This window comes from Euprymna scolopes, chromosome 13, assembly GCF_053919585.1.
Source record: "Euprymna scolopes isolate OS-2025 chromosome 13, ASM5391958v1, whole genome shotgun sequence".
In the NCBI taxonomy this organism is placed as follows: Eukaryota; Metazoa; Mollusca; class Cephalopoda; order Sepiida; family Sepiolidae; genus Euprymna; species Euprymna scolopes.
The window spans coordinates 128,576,551-128,597,998 of record NC_136494.1 but is presented as its reverse complement, the minus strand read 5'-3'; the positions used below and the strand labels follow the sequence as shown (position 1 = coordinate 128,597,998).

The following is a 21,448-nucleotide window of genomic DNA, read 5'->3' as shown; positions in this document are numbered from 1 at the left end:
AGAAGAATTTATATTGAAGATTTTCATGCCGGCTATGAAACTTGATAAATATGTTTCAAAGAACAGTCAGAATTTTGATCTTACAGACATTTCAATGAAAAGGTTCGAGTTATTGCATATTCTGCCAAAAAAATCATTTATGTTACAGAATATTGTTCTACAGAGTAACTCAAGCATTTTACACTAACTAAAAAAAAAGAACAAAAACATTCCACTAGTAATAATTTACTATATTTTATTCATGATAGCATTTTGAGGTTTTGTTTTTAGATCTTTTTCAAGACTGGTACTTTTTGGAAATTTTAAAATCATCTTTTTTGTTTTAACAAAATCTAAAATAATCCCATTAAGTGTAATATATGATGAAAAATGACAAAACAAAAAGTAAAAGAAAAACTGTCATTAATTACGCAAAAATGGAGTTTTTTTAATGTTTAACATGTAAAAAAAAAAAAAAAAAAATGTATCAGACATTACGTTTTTTTATCTTGGTGCCGGAATCTACCAATATCACTGATTGGATTAGAAAGCTGTCAATTTGTTTAGACTAACTCTTTAGCTATGGTAGTTAGATCAGGTTTAAACAATATAAATTGAAGATAAAACAGAATTTCTAAAAGATATCCTGGATTTTATAATAAAATTATAATGCTATTATTTCCAATGATACTCAGTTTTAATATAAAAACATAATGTTAACAATACCAGAATAAGAAATTGATGTGCAGATCATGACTCAAAAAGAACTGAAAATAGAAGAGAACATTTTTCAAGCACAATATTTCATATTTATTGAAAAATTAGCAGGGTTGCCCGGCGTTGCCTGGATGTTTGGAAAAAAAAAAGTGTTAGTAGGTAGGCAGACACACTCGAACCCGTGACACAAAGGCAAAAAAGAAAATGAAAGAAAAGCTGAGATCTTACTGCTATGCTACGACGCAAGAGAAAGTGAAAAGCGTTCAAATTTAACGATTAAAAAGTTAACTTGCAGAAAGGAGTTCATGCAGGCGCAGAAACAAAGGTTGGTTGCAGGCCAGTTTCTGCTTCCCCACAATGTTGAAAAACCAGCTCCCCCAAGAAGGGGGAGCTCTCCAACTGAATAGCAATTGTTTGATATGAAGGGTCTCCCCGACATTGATCAAAGCTGATTGCTTTCAAGATGTCTCACCCATGATGACCAGTTCTCTCCAAACTCTACAATTTGCCTCGATTAGTTTTGCTTTATTTATACGAAAAAGACCAACAAACACACGAAAGGACAGAATAAAGGGAATTTTATAAAGTCGATGAAAATAAATGTAGAGACGACATCCGTTCGCAAATAGTAGATATTATGATCTAGGGAGTATATAAAAAGTTCTAAAAAAATAGTAACCCTCTCGAGATCCCCCACTGAAAAAAGCCTTTCTTGAACATACAAAAACGCACTCGCCACTTTTGCCTTTTATATATATAGACTAGCGGGGGGTACCCAGCGTTGCCCGGGTGTTTGGAGGTGTGTGTGGTGTTAAATAAAAAAGAAACAGGTGGGGGGTTAAAGTTGGTAGGATCGAACCCAAAGCCCTGAGGCGAAGTTTGAAAATAAAATCAGTCAGCCAGAATGAGTTACTGAAAGATGTTTGAGTTTATTTAAGTAAGAATCAAATTGACAGGTGCGCGCACGGAAGTCATAGAGCGTTACGACGACGACGTCAATGACCAGGTTTGTTTGTTATAAGCGAAGTAAAAATAAAGAAAACGTTAAAACTTAAGCAGGGGGGGGGGTAATCAAAACATTGAAAAAAAAAACACAAAAAAAACTAATGTAAGGCAAACGAACGATGAAAACAGAAAAACGAACACGTGAAAAATGGCTTAAATAAGCCCGTTTCGATATTAAAATTTAAAAAATCAGTGGGTACCCGGGTGTTTTGGGGCGTGTGGTCGGGGGGGGGGATTAGCGATTTAAAAAAAACCCCAAAAAACCCCAGAAAAACGAACGTTACGTGAAAAATGGTTTGAATAACACTGGATCAATATTTAAATTTAAAAAATCGAAAAAAAAAAAAAAAAAAAAAAAAAGAAAAAAAGACATCTCACACCACGATTCGAACCCAAAACGTTTAGATAATGAATCAACACGCTAACCAACTGACCTAACGCGACGTACATGAAATTTAGTCAGTTTTTCAACTATTTAAAGTAAATCAGGTCATGACGTCATCTGACGCATGCGTAGAACTGCTCACCCGTCACCAGAACACCGTTTTGGTTCACTTTTGAAGAAATGCTATCAAAATCAAGAGGTGGAGCAAGATCAGCAAAGGTATCCACTTTCTGCAAGATAATGTTCCAGTCCATAATGCACATGTCATCAGATCAGAAGCACATGCGTGACTATGAAATCCTCCTTCATCCCTACAACTCTCCTCACCTAGCACTCTTTAACTTTCACCTCTCTTTAAGCCGTGAACATTTTTTTTTTTTTTTTTTTTTTTTTTAAACAAGTATTTCCCAGATGATGTGGCCTTAGTTTCCAAAGTTACATCATGGTTAGACAACCAACCTAAAATGTTCAACCAAAACAGTCTCCAACATTTCATTAAACAATAGCAGAAATGCATAACTGGGTAGTTCCTATGTACAGAAAGGCTAATACCTGTGTCATACTTCATTGCTCTACTGTTATGAGAAGCGAGTCAGGGGTATCACTTATTGAACATTCTTTGTACAGACTTTTTCTTCAGGTTTAGGTTGGTTGTCTAATTTCGACGGTGGCAATCTTTCTAGGGCAATTGCTCTTGACATATCTAAAGCCTTTGATAGGGTATGGCATAAAGGTTTACTTCATAAGATCGCTAGCTATGGTATAGCTGGAAAAGTCTTCTCAATTATTAAATCATTTCTTTCTGATAGGTTCATAAGAGTAGTAGTTGAGGGGCAAAAATCAGAAGCTCACAGTATTAATGCCGGTGTCCCTCAGGGATCCATCCTGGGCCCAACTCTTTTCCTGATCTACATTAATGATCTTCCAAATCATATCCTTACATCATTTGTAGACATTTATGCTGACGACACTACCATTTATGGTACCACATCTAAGACAGTAAACGACCAAGTTCTCTCCAATTCTCTCTCCTCTGATCTTGAGCACATAGTACAATGGGGAAAGAAGTGGCTGGTTACTTTAATGCATCTAAAACCAAGCTTCTCTCTTTACATCATCAACATTCTAATCCACATTTGTCATCAATTGAAATGAATGGCTCTCGTCTTCAGGAGGCCTCAAGTTTTGACAAGCTTCTGGGCTTGACCATTACTCCTGATCTTAAATGGAACACATATATCAAATCTGTTGCCAAGGCCGCTGGAAAAATGGTGGGATCTTTCTATCGATCCAGTAGATATCTCACTGCTGATGCTATTCTCTACCTATATAAGAGCCAGGTACGTCCAAGGATGGAATACTGTTGCCACATCTGGGCAGGAGCTGCTAGAAAGGACTTGTCCTGCTTTGATAGAGTTCAAAATAGACTTCGTAGCCTCGTAGGAGATGTCCTTTTCTCCTCCTTGCAACCTCTATCTCACAGAAGAGATGTTGCGAGTTTGTCTCTGATGTATCGTTATTTTCATGGAAAGTGTTCAACTGAGCTTCAATCTATGGTCCCCCCTCGCCAAACTTTCACAAGAAACACTCGTCTAGCTGTAAACACTATCAATAATTTCCCCCACTCTTTATCTGTGCCTAAACCTAAACGTAGATTCCATGAACAAAGCTTCTTTCTTAGAACTGCACGCCTGTGGAATTGTCTTCCGTTTTCCTGCTTTCCGGCTGACTACAATATGGTTGTGTTCAAGTCTAAAGTAAATAAGTTCTTGATGAGCCGTTCCATATAAGTTATTAAATTTACCAAATTTTCATTACTAATGATTACTATATTGACCAACTTCTACTGTACACTCTTTAACCCTTATCCTTGAGTGGCCTCTGGGCCTTGATAATGTGGTGATGCCTTTGTAAAAAAAAAAAAAAAAAAAAGGTTATTTTATACTTTAACTGCCCTTAACTATTTCAAATATTAGATAGATTCTATTTTATATGGATGTTTTGTAGGCATATATTTTATAAACGAATAGTCTGTAATGGCTACATTTTATTTAATCCAGAGACGAAACTGACAGGTACTAACAATCAGGATCAGAGTGGATCTGGGAGTAACAATAATGAAGAGGTGACGCCATACTCTACAAAGCTCCCAAAATGGAGCCTCATTATTAGATGAACTTAAAGGTCATACTCAGGAGTAGAAAAGATTTTTGAAAAACCATTAAATTCACTCAGAAATGTTAAAGCTTATTTCTATCTCCATAAAAAGCCCATAACTCATCACATATATTCATTTCATGCTTTCAAAAATCATCTACAGTCTCTCTTTCTCATGCTGGGAGTTAAAACTATGGTCAGTCTTTATATAGCAGTTTGTAAAACAAAGAATGAACCCTTACTAAATGAGAATTCCACATCTGCAAACATCAGATAAGATGTTGGCAATGAATCAACATTTTTACTACATTGCAGACATTTGCGGGTGCAGAGAGTGGAACAGATATGTCAAGTAAAAAAAAAAAAAAACAACCTTTAGAATAGTCTACTCTTCCAACAAGTGAAAATAATCGTGTTGAAGGACAACACAGGAGACATAACATTTTCGATAGAATCATGTCTTGAACAATTCTCTAGGAAAGCACAGTTGGAATGAACTACTACTTGAAAAGAGAAAGTCACTCTTTGCAACAATATGAATGGTTATTTGTTTGTTGTGAATGTTAACCCTTCAGGTGTTGGAGTTTTGGTTTCATACAACAAAACCAAAAATAATGTGCTATATCAAACTGATAGTATTTGAACTATTAATATCTAACACTTTTGATGCATATAAATATCATTGCATGTTTTGAATACTTTCAATCTATGTAAATTAGTTCAGTCGAATTTTTAAAATTGACAGTGTACTTGAATACATATATTGCAAATAACTGCATTATAAGAAAATTACTTAAAATATCTTAATAATGGTATACATGGAAACATTTATGATCCAAGAAACAATCTTTAAAATTTTTCTGAAATTTGACTAAAAATATGACTGTTTCTTTGCTCGGCACAGTTGGATATTTCCCCCTCTTTAAGACCATATGTATCTTGTCATGTTTTATACTATTCTTCTAGTAAAAATGTTATATCTTTGTTAAAACACAAGATTAAGAAATTAAAATTGCAATTAACACCTTTCACTAAATAAGAAATAACGGTTCTGCTTTAATGAGTTTGCGCTCATTTTTCTATTAACATGTAGTCTTCCTTATTCACGTTTCAATAAACCAATTTCCGATTTGGAAATCTCATTTTATATTTACTAATTCATTGTGCCCAAATAATGTGTACATATGCAAGACAATATTACATTTGATACTTTAATTTAATCACAAGAGCCACAAACTTATTAAAAAATTATTAAAACACACTTTCAACCAAACATACATGAGATAGCATCCAATGTATTTCAAGACAACATTCCTGTCCACATATGCAGATAAAAAGCAGCATAATAAATTTTTAAACTAAACACAAATCAGTCCTTACCTCTGAGGAATATGTGAACTATTTTACAACCTGAGCAAAGATTTCATTTTGAAATGAAATTTTGTCAACCGAAGGAATCAGTTGTTCTTAATGACGAGATGAATAGGTGTGCGGTTACTTACAAAAAAAAAAAAAAAAATTCAGTGAAGATTTTGCACAGGTTTACTTGTACGTTGAAACAAAGTTGAAAATGTTTAATTTTTTTATGACAGTTTTCTGTTTATTCAATTTGTATCAAAGTTTTGCTAAAGAGTGAAGAACTGCTTGAAATATTAAAATTTAAATTATACTACCATCTATAATTTTCATGCTTTTTGTCATAAGTCTTTTTTTCATAAGTCTTCTTTTTTTTGTGTCAAATGTGAAGAAATTCATTATTTTTAGTCAAGAAAGACACAGAACTAATTTTTTTTTTAAACTTAGATGTTAAATATGTCTATCTCGGTGAACGGTAATATTTCAGCAGATTTTACAGAAAATTTATCTCAAAACTTGTACTGCAACTTTTGTCTTATGTGGTGGCATAATTGTCCAATGATTTGTACAAACTACATTCAAATTAAGATCTCTGGAATGAGGGTCATGTATCTAATTGACATACTTAAAGGGTTACAAATCTGTTAGAATTATCATTTACAACAAAGCTATTCAAGATAAAAACGTGGAAAATCAAATGCTGCTTTTAGATGCTCTTTTGTTTTTGTTGTTCTTTCATAACAAATGATTATGAAAAACGTTACTGCTTACAATGATTAATGATACTCAGATCAACATTATCGGGTCCAATCAGAATACGCAAGATAACATAAAAAGAATATTCTAAAGATGTGTCCATTTAATCTATACGTTTTCCAGTTTTCCAATAAAAATGCTTTTTTGAACTTAATTGTGACAGACAAAATAAATAACATTTTTAAATAATTTAGAAACTCTACAGTTAATCAGACCCAAATTTTAATTGCATATATAATACAAGCATATAGTCACAACAAAACATCAATGTTAATTAAGCTTGGTCATATAATTGTTAAAATATTAAGATTAATAAAAACAAAAGCAAAAAAACTAAAGTATGGCAAAGCAAAAAAGCCTTTGAAACATAAGTATTCATCTAAAACTGGATTATTAAACAAGCAACAATGACATTATGACAAACAAGTAGAATTTAGTCAAGATCTTTGTTTACATCTCAACTGAATTTCTAAACCTTATTTGAAAACATGATTTACATACTTTTTTGGACATGTTTATAAACTAGCAACTAGATATGGTTTCAGATTCCGTCAAGATCTCAATAGATATCTATTGTATTTGTAGCGCATTTGTTAGCTTTAATCTTTGGACATATCTTTTTACAGATATCATGTCAACTTCAATGCTCCATAGATATTTCTATAGTAATTTTAACCCTCTTTTTGATTAATAGATTTCGGTTCTCCACATAGATCCATTTCATAAGACATTGCAAAGTCTCATCCTTGTTTTAAAATTTAGCATTTTCTGTATACAATAAACACAATTAGATAATACGAAGATAAGAGACAGAATAGGTAATAAATGGAACTATTAGCTTCTCTTTACGCATTCCTGAAAAACTTTGTGGATTGAGGCTTTTCAAGACCACAAGTGCACATCAATGCAACCAACACAATTAAGAATGGTGACGTTCTTAGTTATACTCAACCTTTCTTTGTAAAGTTTTTATTAAGAGGTGAGAGGATATTTTTTTTTTTTTTTACAAAGGCATCACCACATTATCAAGGCCCAGAGGCCACTCAAGGATAAGGGTTAAAGAGTGTACAGTAGAAGTTGGTCAATATAGTAATCATTAGTAATGAAAATTTGGTAAATTTAATAACTTATATGGAACGGCTCATCAAGAACTTATTTACTTTAGACTTGAACACAACCATATTGTAGTCAGCCGGAAAGCAGGAAAACGGAAGACAATTCCACAGGCGTGCAGTTCTAAGAAAGAAGCTTTGTTCATGGAATCTATGTTTAGGTTTAGGCACAGATAAAGAGTGGGGGAAATTATTGATAGTGTTTACAGCTAGACGAGTGTTTCTTGTGAAAGTTTGGCGAGGGGGGACCATAGATTGAAGCTCAGTTGAACACTTTCCATGAAAATAACGATACATCAGAGACAAACTCGCAACATCTCTTCTGTGAGATAGAGGTTGTAAGGAGGAGAAAAGGACATCTCCTACGAGGCTACGAAGTCTATTTTGAACTCTATCAAGGCAGGACAAGTCCTTTCTAGCAGCTCCTGCCCAGATGTGGCAACAGTATTCCATCCTTGGACGTACCTGGCTCTTATATAGATAGAGAATAGCATCAGCAGTGAGATATCTACTGGATCGATAGAAAGATCCCACCATTTTTCCAGCGGCCTTGGCAACAGATTTGATATACGTGTTCCATTTAAGATCAGGAGTAATGGTCAAGTCCAGAAGCTTGTCAAAACTTGAGGCCTCCTGAAGACGAGAGTCACTTTCTTCAAATTTATAGATATCAAGTCCATGTTAAGGATTTAATACTTACAGGGGTAGGTAAATTAAATGCACCAATGTCCACTGCTTGTAAAACATCACAAGAAAAAAAAAAAGAGCCTTTTTTGGGTGGGTGTGGGGAGATCATCAGAAAGACTAATAAAATTCCGTCAAAGCATACATCAAAGAAAATGAAATTGATTTATATACTATACGTTTATTAAAATGCTAGTTATAAGTGAATTTTGTTTTTATAACTTTGTTGGCGAGATAAAAAGAAATATCTTAAAACCAGTTTTTCGATTTTGGTTGTGCATATAAAATAATAGTTGCAGGTTTAACTAGATTCCAAAGCAGGGAATTTGATGGAATTTGGTTTGAAAAATTAAGGAAAGAATGTAATTTAAAGTAATATATATTTGAATTTAATTGGCCAAATAATTTGGCTGTAACTGGTTATCAAAGTTCAACCACTGCGATTCAGTAAGTTTTCATTAAAAAAACTTTTATACATTTCAATCGATAAAACAAACAATTGAAGTTTTCTTTTCATGTGATTATCAGAAAGTTCTTCAGATATCCATAACAAAGGCACATCAACAATATTTTACTCATACAGATGTTTTTTTCTTGCCAATTTGACATTTTCGATTACTGTAGTATGAACAAACATCAGCAATTTGTAAAGAATGTACAGAGATATTTTTTTTTGAATTTGTGAATGAATTTGATAATTCAGAATATCGAAAATATTCTTTAATTTTTCCAAGCTAATGTTGTAATCAAACTTAATATATGATATATAATTAAATTTAAACAATGTTTACACACTATTTTTTCTTGCCATTCAAGTGTCCTTTTTCAAATAAATGGAGTATCAAAAATTTTTGTGATCCTTTCATAAAATAGTGGATTCTTGATAACTACTGTTTTTTTTAGGTTTAAGAGTTCAAATACCTAACTTTGGAATTTTAATTCAAATCAGAAATTACCTTCTAACTGTCAATAAAAAAAAAAAAAAAAAAAAAAAAGATTTTACTTTGTTTAAGCGATTGTGTGAACATCCTAAAAATTTAGAAAAAAAAAATTTAGAGTGAGGAGAATCAGTTGGCACATAAATGCTCGTCCATTTCTGAGCCATTCTAGTCTTTTAAGTCAGTTAACCCCACCTAATTATTTTAATAATTTTTCATGCAGATAAGTTATTAAAAAATAATTAATTATTATACTGCTTATCTTAATTTGTTTTGTTTTAAATGTACTAATGAATCATCACTTATCAAGACCCAAAAGCCATCCTAGGACGAAGATTAATGAATTTGTCAGGTGAATGGTGAGAAAACACTGAGGATTGGTAATGATGGTTGAAACTGGGTAGAATTGGATTATTTAAGAGGATGGCTTAACAAGAATTTGTTAACATTGGACTAAAAACGACCATGTTCTAATCAGTTGGAAAGTAGCCCTCTGGTATGGTGTCCACAAATGGGTAGTTCTTAGAAAGAAACTTTGGAGGGAGGGGGAGAGAGAGAGAATTTTGTGTTATATTATTGATTGAAATAACAGTACACTGTTTTGATAGTAATATAAGAGTGATAAATGAAAAACATAGTCACATTTATTCATATATGACTATCATTATTAATCATTATTTGTATTGTAAGTATTATTACTGATTATTTTACTTTTAAATTATTTCATTGTATAAACTTTATTAATATCTAAGTTGCCCCAAGAACTAAGCCAGAAGTTCTAGTGGTATTGGTTCTGTATGTTAAATAAAGCTGATCTTATGCTGATATTACAACTAGCAGGTCACCCAGCATTGCCTGGTCATAGATATTTTTGTATTTATTATACTAACGAGGGTACCAATTCCACGACCCATATATAACAAAGTAGTATTTTCTTTTTAAATAAATAGAAAAAAAAAGGTTTTTACTATGAATATCAATACAAAAAAAAAAATTATAGGAGTATAGATTTATGAAATCATGGATTTAATTATTTTATGCTTCAATATTCATACATCCAATACAATCCAAGTATTATCTATATTTGTATTCAATATATAAATTGTTAATATTAAGCTATTGTATATTGTTTCTATTTCTGTAAATATATAGGTTTTTACAGTTCAGTCAAAACCTTTAAAGCAATTTGAAAAACAGTTCAGTATTTTTCAAGTGTTTTGCTTATTAGTTTTTCAGAAAATTTTGTATGAAGTGAGATTGGGGGGGGGGGGGATTTGCTCAAATCCACCAAAAGTTAGGATTAATGGTTATTTACTTGAAAAGAGAATTGGCCACAACAGGAAAACTGTCTGCACTGAAAAATGCCTCCCAAACTGGAAAAATATGTATAAAAGACTTAACAGCTTTTCCTTAAAAGTTTAAAAATTATTATTAATGGCTATTTATATTATTCAAGTAGAGGTGATTGCAAGTTTCATTTGTGTTCTTAATTTGGAAAATGTTAACATCTCATTGACATTCAGTTGATGTGATGAACTGTATTTACTGATTATCTTGAATTAGGTTAGGTAGAAAGATAAGATGCTTTTTATTAGTTAGTAATACCCCCCCACACACACACACAAGAAAAGAAAATGGCATCAGTCTACTAGACTCAGTTCCCATAATAATACTGGGACTTGTTCAAATTGCTGCATTAGTAAGCAGTTAAATAGCCAAACAACAGCCAGCAAAATTGTGATACAAATTTCTGTTTAAAGTGCAATATGCAATTCATCATTGTTCTTTTCTGCACCAGAGAATTCTTTTAGGCATTAACGAAAAGTTTTTAACTTGTCAATAAGAAAAGTTGTATACATTTTTATATGGGTAGTTATCTTGTAAAAATATATACATTTTATTTATGATTTAATAGAGATCCATCTGGCAGAATCACATTGACACATCGGTTCTTGCCAGATCACAGAAGTTAAGCAACATTGAGCTTGGCCAGTACCAGATGGGTGACCATTTGGGAAGGCGAGGGGCTGTATGTACCACAAGATAAAATACCAGGTTGAGAAACTGGCATGATCGATCCTTCTCTCAAGGGTAGATGGGACTTTCTTAAGCCGTGGTAGGCACCCCATCTAGTGATGGTGTCACGATAAAAAATACCCTTGATAGCCTTCGTGGAGCATCAAGTATTCAGTTACTGACAAGATTTGAATTACACTACAAAACTTGTGTAGTGAGTTCAATCTTGGCTGTGGTCACGCTGGATGGATAGAGAGATCCAAAACAATGGTGTTTATCAAAAAGATTGAAACTAAGAATGCATTTAAGAGTTATGCATTTTAGGTTACATGCAAATCCACCACTTAAAGTACCTTCAGACAATTTGACTAAAAATATATGGTTTATGCTAATATTGAATTTACAAATGACTTAATTCAAGTTGCAGTCTGAAAGACAAACTGCCACACAGAAAGTTGATTCACTTAAAACTGATTAAAACAGTAAATTACAGTCATAACTAGAAATACTATTGTGAAAATTCAACCACTATTTAAAGTATTTGGCAGTTTAACAATAACTATTATAGTTTTCCTTCCACAGGTGGCCATTATTTTGACCAGCAATATTAAATTAAAAGTCGATGAGTGCTCTACGGATTTCTACTAATGACTCAGACTTGATTGCAGATAACATTCAAGTAGGCACATCACGCATCATGGTAAGATGCTGACTGTAGAGGCGCTTACATTTACACTTGAAAATCTAATTTTAATTTGGCTTACATCTATCAATCTCAACTTATCTTGACTAAACAGCAATGTGGTATGAAACTTAAAAACTAATTTTGGAGCAAATCAATTAAAAAAAAAAAAAAAAAAATTTATTTTAATCAACTTAAAAACATTTTTTATTAAATCATTCATCCAACTTGTGTATGTGTGGAGAAGTATGAAAATAAAAATATGCCTAATCAAATGGGTTTCGAGTTTATCCCCCTTCCTACACACACCTTCCAATACCAGTTCCCAATGCCCCCACTTCCCACGCACACACTTTCTAAAAGCTAGAAATACCACTTGCTCTACGTTGACTGACTCGCGGTGCAACATTATACATGATTATATAGAGTGCAGTAAACTGAAAATCACCGATTTTTTTTTTTTTCATTAGCAAACTCAAAAGGTTACAAGCAAACTGGCTTTCATCCAAAATTGAAGCTTTATACATACTTTCCGTTATATAATACAAGAAAATAAGTGTATGCACATCGTGATTGCATTGAAACGTTTGAAAAACTTTGCCATAGCGAGGTTTCTGTTAGTTCAAGGATCATTCGATTCTTTAATGGGTCGGGGGGGGGGCATTTTAAAATATAGTTATGCCATCCAAGTCGTTATCACAATTTACTATCTGACTTTTCAGTGCACTTTAATCCCAATTACATTTTGTTTTCGTTATTCAAGATAAAAAAAAAACCAAACTTGTTAGCCTTAAATTCTGCCAAATTATCTTCGATGCTCCACACAGATAAAGACACAAACCAAAATTATTCAAGACACCAAACGATATAAAACTTGCACCAATAGACAAAGTCACTAAATCACGAAATGAGTTTATTGTGAGGAGAAAAATTTTTGTGTAGTCATCAAATTTTTTTTTTTTTTTTTTTTACAAAGGAATCATCACTTATCAAAGCCCAGAGGCCACTCAAGGATAAGGGTTAATGAGTGTAGTCAATGGGACAATATCATAGTAATTGTTAGTAGTGGAAATTTGGGAAATTGGATTACTTAAGGGTATGGCTCATCAAGAACTTGTCTACGTTGAAGAGATTGTAGTCAACTGGAAGGCAGGGAAATGTAAAAGAGTTCCAAAGGTATGCAGTTCTAAGAAAGAAGCTTTGTTCATGGAATCTACGTTTAGGTTTAGGCACAGATAAAGAATGGGAAAAATTATTGATAGTGGTTTCAGCTAGACGAGTGTTTTTCGTGAAAGTTTGGCAAGGGGGGGATTCTAGATTGGCACTCAGATGAGCACTTGCCATGCAAATAACGATAAAGCAGAGACAAGCTCGCAACATCTCTTCTGTGGAAAAGAGGTTGCAGGGAAGAGAAAAAGCACCCCCTACTAGGCTACGATGTCTATTTTGAACTCAGTCCAGGCAGGATAAATCTTTCTAGCAGCTCTTGCCCAGATGTGGCAACAGTACTCCATTCTTGAACATACTTGACTCTTATACAGGTAGAGAATTGCATCAGCAGTGAGATATGTACTGGAGCGGTAAAATGACCCCATCATTTTTCCAGTGACCTTGGCAATGGATTTGATATATGTGTTCCATTTCAGGTCAGGAGTAAAGGTTGGACCCAAAAGCTCATCAAAATATAAAGCCTCCATAAGACGAATTGATGCCAGACGAGGATCAGAGCATTGATAATGGTAAAGATAGGTTTGTTTTAGATGCATTAAAATTAACCAGTCACCTCTTTTCCCATTGTACCATGTGCTCAAGATCAAAGGAGAGAGAATCAGAGAGAACTTGGTGATTTACAGCCTTTGAAGTGTTGTTATACACGGTAGTGTCATCAGCATAAATGTCTACAAATGATCTTAGAATGTGATTTGGGAGATCATTGATATACCTATTTACTATGCCTCCCCATGGGACAGAGTTAGACACCAGGGTGGTTTTTTAACGTGGAGAAAACGTACAAAAATAAAAATTGTCTCAGCCGTGAAGGATTTCTCCTCCAACGAAAGAGAACAAGAAATAGAAGTGCAGCATCTGAAGAACAGATTTATCTTGTCCCGAAGGCCAAGAAAACTTTGGAGATCATTGATGTAGATCAGGAAGAGAGTTGGGCTCGGGATGGAGTCCTGAGAGACTCTAGCATTAATACTTAGGAATCTTTTCAAGATAAAATCTATTGAGAAATACACACTTTAAATATGTAAACATTAGGTTAAGTTATCCAATATGACTCAAATGGACGGTTGAATAATTAGTATTTATTCAACTAATGTTTACATATTAAAAGTGTGTATTTCGTAACAAAATTTATAATGCTTGCAGGCAGAGATTGTTGTTCCCTTCCAATTAACTCGCGCCGTGGTTGGTTCAGTGATCTCACAATCGTTAAGCTACAGCGCGAATTGCGATACTATAATTACCGATTTCATGAATTACATTTCAAGCTGAACAATCTTTCACAATATCAACTAAAACAAGTTGGTTTCTAGAAAGTTATCTTTCTTATGAAAAAGTTATCGAGGAATTAATATTTATGTCATTTATGTGCGTTTTTGTGTAAAACGCACACACATATCGACCTGGCTCAATCAACTTTTAAACCTTGTTCATGGGTTGGAACATTATTTTGGTTCTGATTCTGATGTCCTAAAAACAAAATCACGAAACTGTTTACTGGCGAAAAAGAGAATCTAGTTTCGGTATAGCGTTATCCCTGCTGTAAAGGCCTCCAACTTTAATACGAAAACGGATTTCGCACTAGAATAGTTGAAAAGTATTGGGTTGACAGAAAAAAAAAAATTAATAAAATCTATCACCGAACAGGAAATACAAGACCTAACACACACACACACACACACACACACACACACACACAGCATAAGGTGTCAATCATTTTAAAACTATGAACTATACTAGTGGTTGGTACGGCGTACCAGTGGTGGTTACGCGCGTGTGAAATGTGAACAGAAAAAAAGACTAGGATTACCAATCCAACGATTCATGTAAATAATGAATATTAATTTAACTTGGAAAGAAACCCATAGAGCTAGTAAGAAATACCAGTATGTTAATTTCACATTGTGGCCTTTTAGCGTGACGCATATGTCATTATTATTACTGTTACATAAGCTGATGAGATGCGACAATCGAGCGTGCGGCGCTTGGATCCGCCATGTTGGCCCCCTCTTTTGTTTTTGTTGTTTTTTTTTTTTTTTTGTATGAAGTCTTGTTAACACGAGAATTTCATAGACACGCTCCAGCACGTTTTTGCATTAACACGACGACATCATCCGAGTCGTGCTGCATGAAATTAATGTCACTTGCAACCGGTACATCTTAACGATGTCTATAATTGCGCACACGAATCCGTATAGTCGGAGAGGTGGGGATGATAAAGACCGTGTTAGCTTTGTTTGTAATTTTCGGGATAATAAATTTTAAAACAAAAATAGATTGAGTATTGTTGAATAGCAACCACAATCATCACAAATAAAATTAGGTGTATCCGAGAGTCATTAAAGAAATGAAAATTTAAATTATTATCGTATCATTTGTGATAAAACTATAATTTTGTTAACGTGACGTTTTAATCGACGTATAACAGGAACTTCACATTAACGACGTAACCGGTTTGATTTTTACGTCCACACTAGAAATTAACACAAGGTTGTTCTTTAAACGGGAGAGAAAATCCGGCTTCTAAATGCCCCCCCCCACCCCCGCTCTTGACTGCAAACATTTTTTTTTTAATGCCTCAGTCTATGAAGATTTCTCCTTTCCGGATCAAAGATTTCGGTCCTAACCAAAAGATGCGAGAAATGAAGCGTCTTTAAAAATCAGATCTGTCCACGCGAATTGCTGATAATAAAACAAGATAATTTCCAAATTTGTTTGGTGTTAAATCGAGTCAACAATAATATGGGGGTTAATTTTATTTATTCATTTTGTATCCGTGTCTGTTGGAACATTGGTTATGTGCGTTTTCACATCCCAAATTCCCTTTTCCAAAGACAACACGATTATCATTCAATTTAAAATTTGAAAAATCACATTGCAATTTATGATGACGGCACAAATATTCAAAGTGATTTAACATCAATTTTGGTACTTATGCAGTTTTGTTACAGGGCTGGAATAATAATGTTATTTTGAAAGCCATTCTTAACATGGGAGGGCAGTGTTTTGTAACTATACTGTGCTTCCACCTAACAATTAAAAAAAAAACTAAAAATAGCGCGCTAACGAAAGTGCATAAGCACCAATTTTTTTTTTTTTAGAGAACTTAATGTTTTTTTTTCTAACTTTAATACTAGAAAGAAAAATGTCGTAAGTCATAGATAAAGTGATTTTTTAATCGGTGCTTATTTAGAATTACACTTATTAATAACAAAAAAAAATCGATAAATCAAACCTTATGTGTGTATGGTTGCACCTTAAATTGTAATGTTAAAACTACAAATCGAATAATCGAAAGCGAATTTGAGACGCTGAAAACGTACACATTGCTTTAATGTTTTGTTTACAATTTTACATTTATTTTTTTTAAATATATTTTTTATTTCATTCCTTGACAATTTGAATTGTATTTTTTTTTTTAATCAATGGTTCAATGTTAATCTTTCTGTAGTGTAAACAGACATCTTGCTGCTCAGCTCCCCACATAGTATCCCTACAAATTATGCCCCAGATAGTAGCCCCCTACAAAGTGGCACTGTCACTGTGCATTGTTTGGGATGAAAATGCAATAAAAAATAAAAATAATAAAAATAAACCAGAAAGAAATGAAGGTTTCAAAATGATTTCTGGATGTAGTTAAATGTTATAAATTATGTTACGTTCTGTTACGATGTCCGTCAAACAAAAAATAAAAGGGAAACTTGCAAATGAAGTTCTGCCCCCCCCCCCAAAAAAAACGATTTCACAAAAACCAAAAACTGGTTACATGTTGTCCTTGTCCACCATTAGATTTTTCGTGGTGTTTACACATACTCGCCCCTAAAAAGTAGAATCCTTTTTCTTTTTGGATGAATTAACATAGGATCGTAATGTACAATAATACCGGGGGGAAATGGTTACTCGTTCTGTCCTACGCTATATGGTCGACTCTGGTCATTTTATGTCAAATTTATAAAGTAAAATGAACCCCAGTCTAAACGCATATATATTACAATTTATCCATGGTGTTGATGTAATCGTATAAAAAAAATCATTTTTATTTTTCCGTTAAAAGCGTTGAGACAAATAACATTTTATCAGAAAAAGAATTTCAATTTTACACCGAATTAAAAAACAAAAATGCGATGCTAACGAATTGAGGACTTTCCATCCTCTTAAATTATTATATATTTTTAATTTATGATTTTAAAACATTTTTTTGTTTAACATCCGAAAGAAATGGTTAAATTGTTGATTAAGCAAATTAAAAAATAGAAGTTTCAATGTAGTTGCAAGTGAAAACTAAAAACTGCTTTGATAATTTTTTTTTTCCAAATGTTGTGTGGGTGTTGAACTTTAAAAGCAAACATACAAAGGTTTAAATCGCTAGATTTAATACAATTGTATGGTCATTTCCCATGTGTTTCTCGTCTAGATGCACATTATTTATTAATATTATTTATGGAAATTAAAATACATTAAAATACCAAACCTAACAGGGTTTTTTGTTTTTTTTTTAAATATTTAAAAAAAAAAAAAAAAAAAAAATAGCGAAAACAAAAATGAAAGTAAACAAATCCCAGACAATACCGGTAGATAAATCATTACGGCGGCCGGGCTTGGCTGTAAATATAGAAGAGTATATATATGCAGAGTTAGACACAAGGTCGATTTTTAATGTGGGGAAAATCCAGATGGGATAGGAACAAAAATTTAAATTGCCTCAGTCTAGAAGGATTTCTCCTTCACTGATCGAAGACAGAAAAAGTGAAGTGTAGTATACTACACGTTGTTCCTAGCCAAAAGTCATAACGTTTTGGCCGATGTAACCTCCGACCTGTTTTAGGTGCATTGTTTTAGAATTTGAGAACCCGAAAGCAGCTGGAGATTACATCGGTCGAAACGTTGATTATTTGTCGGAGTAATCAATGAACATGTCAAAATTCCGAAAAAGACATTTAAAATAAAAGTTGTAACTGTTTTTTTTTTGTTTGTTTTTGTTTTTTTTGTTTTTTTTCCACTGGAGAAATAAAAATAGATTAACATGGAAAAATACGTAATAGTAAGAAAGAAAAGAAATTGATTGGATAGATTTGCATTAAATTCGAGAAAAAAAACAAACAAAAAAAAAAACATGTTTTCTTTGTAAAATGAAAAAACAAAAAATCTTTTATTTTATTCATTTTATTACAGTTTAATTTTATAATAAATATTTAAAAATTACGAACTTTTTGAACGAGAACAAAATAAAACGATGGCAAGTACGGCAACTTGTCATTCAAAATGCAATTATAGCGGGGGTGTTCGTTAACAAAAAAAAAATCGGGGGTCATTTTATAACGCATTGTCAGTTATAAACAGAACCTCCATTTTATGGTCATAAAGCCTTAATGTACAAAAAAAAAAAAAAAAAAAGTATATGTCTATAGTAATAAAATTGTGTGATAGCTAAGCATTTCGTGTGTCTGTCGGTGTTTTTCTCACCTCAACGTGACTTACATTTTATTCACTATTCTAAGATTATTTATTGAAATAAAAGACATGAAATTGTGCAGCTCACTAAAAATAACTTTTTCAATATTCACAAAAATAATTAGGAAATTAAATCCACCAGAATGCCTTTCAGCTTATTTGTTAAAATGTTAAACATTTTTAATCTGGAATTAGTTCGTGACTCTTCAAAATTTGAAATGATGGTATTTATACAGAATACAGACCGTGCTGAAATATTAAAATTATTATTTAGAAACCGATTTTAACAGAGAAGGGGGACCGTTTTGTAATTATTCTGTACTTTCATCTAACAATTTAATAGTGCTTCTTGTGTATAATTCGTCAATCGTCATAAACAAAAAGATACAAAAAAAAAAAAAATAATAAAAAACACGGTTTGTATACTATGCATACTATGGATTTGAAAACATTTAAACTGTCGAATAGCTATTCAAATTGGCTTAAAAATGTTTAACAAATTCATCGTTTAATTAAACCGTGGAAGTCATCCAATAATTTAGCTTAATATTAGGTCAATTAATAATGTAATGAACAAATGATATCGTAAATCGAATATAGAACCATTTAAAAAAAAAAATTACCGATATATATATATATATATATATATATATATATATAACTGGGAGTACATTTTACTATACAAATTTAATATAAAATGATTTGTTTTGATCATATAGCATAAGACAGAACGAGTAACCATCTTTTTTTTTATTTTTTATTTTTTTTGCATTTTCAACATGGGTGCGAATAATATATACTTCCCAAAATATTCAAACCATTTTTTCCCCGGTATTATTGTACATTAGTATGCTAATAAACGTTTTGTTGTCTATAATAAAAAAAGAAAACAAAATGGCCAAATATAGCTGTCAAAAATAATTTGGAGGAAAAAAAAAATGAAAATAAAGCGAGTTCCGCTGAACGCCGGGTAGATGCAGCTAGTAGATATACAAGCCGAAATGACTGACCATTATGTACTTGAAAGTCCATTACTAATGACATTTATTACTTATATAAAGATCACTTTGCGGTTGCTAAATGTGCACTGTAAATACCTTGGCGGCTCCTCTGTCCAGGTAGCCATCGTTTCTGTGTTTATTTAAGTCATGTTCCATCGGCCATTTGTCGTGGGGAAAGGAGAAGAGTGTCGTCTGCAGCAGAAGGCAACAGTCGCCATGTTAATGTTAAAATGCCTCGGAAAACTTGGACACTGATGGGCCACTGGGCCACCACCAAGAAACAAAATTTTAATAATGATAATATTTCTACAATTGTTTACGCATACGAAATAGTAACTTTCCTCATTCAAACAGTATTCATTTACGCTGCGGCTTACCTCCACTTTATCCTCGCTCGATTTTATGTAGATATTGTATTCCTCAAAAAAAAACAAAAACAAAACTGATTCCTTCAATGTTATGAAAGGTAGAGAGATCCTGCAAGGCTTTATCAGTTCGGTTGAGGAGAAAATCTCTCTCCCTCTTTTTTGCTCTCTATCATTTCTTATGAGGCGCTCTTCACTCTCTATTATTTACTATAAAACGCTACTCGCCCCTCTCGCTCTCTCGGTCTCTCTCTCTCTCTCTCTCTCGCTCGCTCGCATTCATCACTATTTCTTTCTTTCCTTCTTCTACTCTTTTATCCTCCAGTGTCTGTCCCGTTCTGTACATTGCCCACTTATTACATTTCGTTACGTTCTAAGTTTAAAAATAGTTTCCACCTACCTTGGTGTTGTCCCCCCCCCCCCACCTTTTTTCTTTCTTTTTGTGCATCAGTCAGTGGCTTTATAAAAACAAAACAAAAAACTAGAGTTTAAAATGTTGCCCTCAAAAAGTGTAACTTAGTTTGTTTTTTTTCTCTTTTATTTCACGCTGGTTTAGCCATTGGCCATGAATCGTTTTTTCGATATTAATTAAAATGGTGTGACCAGGATCACTTCTCATGTTTCTCGCCGCTTCATGACTTACACATTTTTTACTATTTTTTTCTTCCTTTTTTTAAAATCAAATATGCAATAGTATAAAGTACTAAAATGAACTTTTAAAGAATTATATTTAAAAAAAATAATTTAATTACGAAATAAAATCCACCAGAATACATTTCGGTTTAATCGCAAATCATTTCAATTTTTCGTTAATAGTGAGGGGGAGGGGGATTTGTGACCCTTTAAAATTTAAAAGGAATATGGAAACATTTAATATCGAATACAGTTATTTCTTATATCATCATCATCATTGGTTTAACGTCCGTTTTAAAAGCACGCATACATTAGACGGCTTTATGAAATTAATTGCCACACTAACATATGTCTACGAGGTTTTCATCTCTCTTTCTCTCAAGTCCATTTTATCACTTCATTTTGTGTTCCTTTGCCATTCCCTACGAACTGAACCTGCTACCTCAACTGTTCTACATCTACTAATGCAATAACTTTCATTCATTCAACATGACCATACCATCGGAGTCCACTCTTCTGCACTCATCTCCCTATAGTGACTAGATTTAATCTTCCTCTGAGGTTGTAAGAAATATTTCTAACCATCTTTTGCTCCTGGAACAGTGGCAAAACAAGACAATCACAACAAAGGCTTACCTTTAAAATTCAATACAAATTTTATTGATCCTCGGTTGCAAAAAAGGAAGACCTATCTTTTGTCTCTGTAAACAGAGCTGTTAACAGCCTCGTAAGGTACTAGTATTTGATTCTTTAACAGGAACTGGAAGCAGGTTCATTCTGTCTTCCAAGATTAGAGTTTGCAGCTGTAGAAAGGGTAGAAAAAATGCCTTCTGATGTAAACGATCCAATATTCACACTGACAGCATAGTGCAGAAGTCCATGAAAATGTTAGTGCGGTAATTATACCAATGAAAGTCTCTTAACATACTTAATGAAGATGTACCTATATTTAGGCATAAAATAAATTGTTTCAAGTCTCTAGCA

The 21,448-nt window shown here is 33.0% G+C and overlaps 1 protein-coding gene across 8 annotated transcripts in view; it reads right to left on the bottom strand.

The window, feature by feature from the left end:
• Window positions 1–20,225, bottom strand: part of LOC145292188 (oxysterol-binding protein-related protein 6-like) — a 311,645-nt gene extending 291,420 nt beyond the window's left edge. For 2 of the 8 annotated variants that reach the window (XM_080138481.1, XM_080138486.1), the window contains exon 1: window positions 19,844–20,225. The gene's annotated coding sequence lies outside the window, so the exon portion shown is untranslated. Of the gene's footprint in view, window positions 1–19,562 lie in introns of all 8 variants that reach the window. The other 6 variants (XM_080138483.1, XM_080138487.1, XM_080138485.1 and 3 more) reach the window with 6 other exon arrangements.
• Between the last annotated feature and the right edge of the window lie 1,223 nt (window positions 20,226–21,448).